The sequence below is a fragment of the Chinchilla lanigera genome, unplaced genomic scaffold (assembly GCF_000276665.1).
Source record: "Chinchilla lanigera isolate Chin_1 unplaced genomic scaffold, ChiLan1.0 scaffold00022, whole genome shotgun sequence".
In the NCBI taxonomy this organism is placed as follows: Eukaryota; Metazoa; Chordata; class Mammalia; order Rodentia; family Chinchillidae; genus Chinchilla; species Chinchilla lanigera.
The window spans coordinates 7,521,136-7,521,453 of NW_004955423.1; positions in this window are offsets into that span (position 1 = coordinate 7,521,136).

Genomic DNA, 318 nt, shown 5'->3' on the forward strand with positions numbered 1-318 from the left:
GCTTGCCAGGCAGGCGCTTTGCCACTGAGCTAAATCCCCAGCCCCCATAATCATTACATTTTAAAACAAGAGTTTTAAACATAAAACATGAATGTATTAATAAAATGTACACCTGAAGCCAAATGTGGTGGTACTGGGCTGTAAGCTCAGCATTCTGGGAGTCTAAGGCAGAAGGAGCACAAATTTGAGTTCAGCCTGGGTAACCTAGCAATTTTGTGAGACCTTACCTCAAAAGCAAAAAAAGTAAGGGAGTGTCTTGGATGTAGCTTATTCTGATAACATATTGACTGTAAAAGTTCATAATTTACTATAATAATC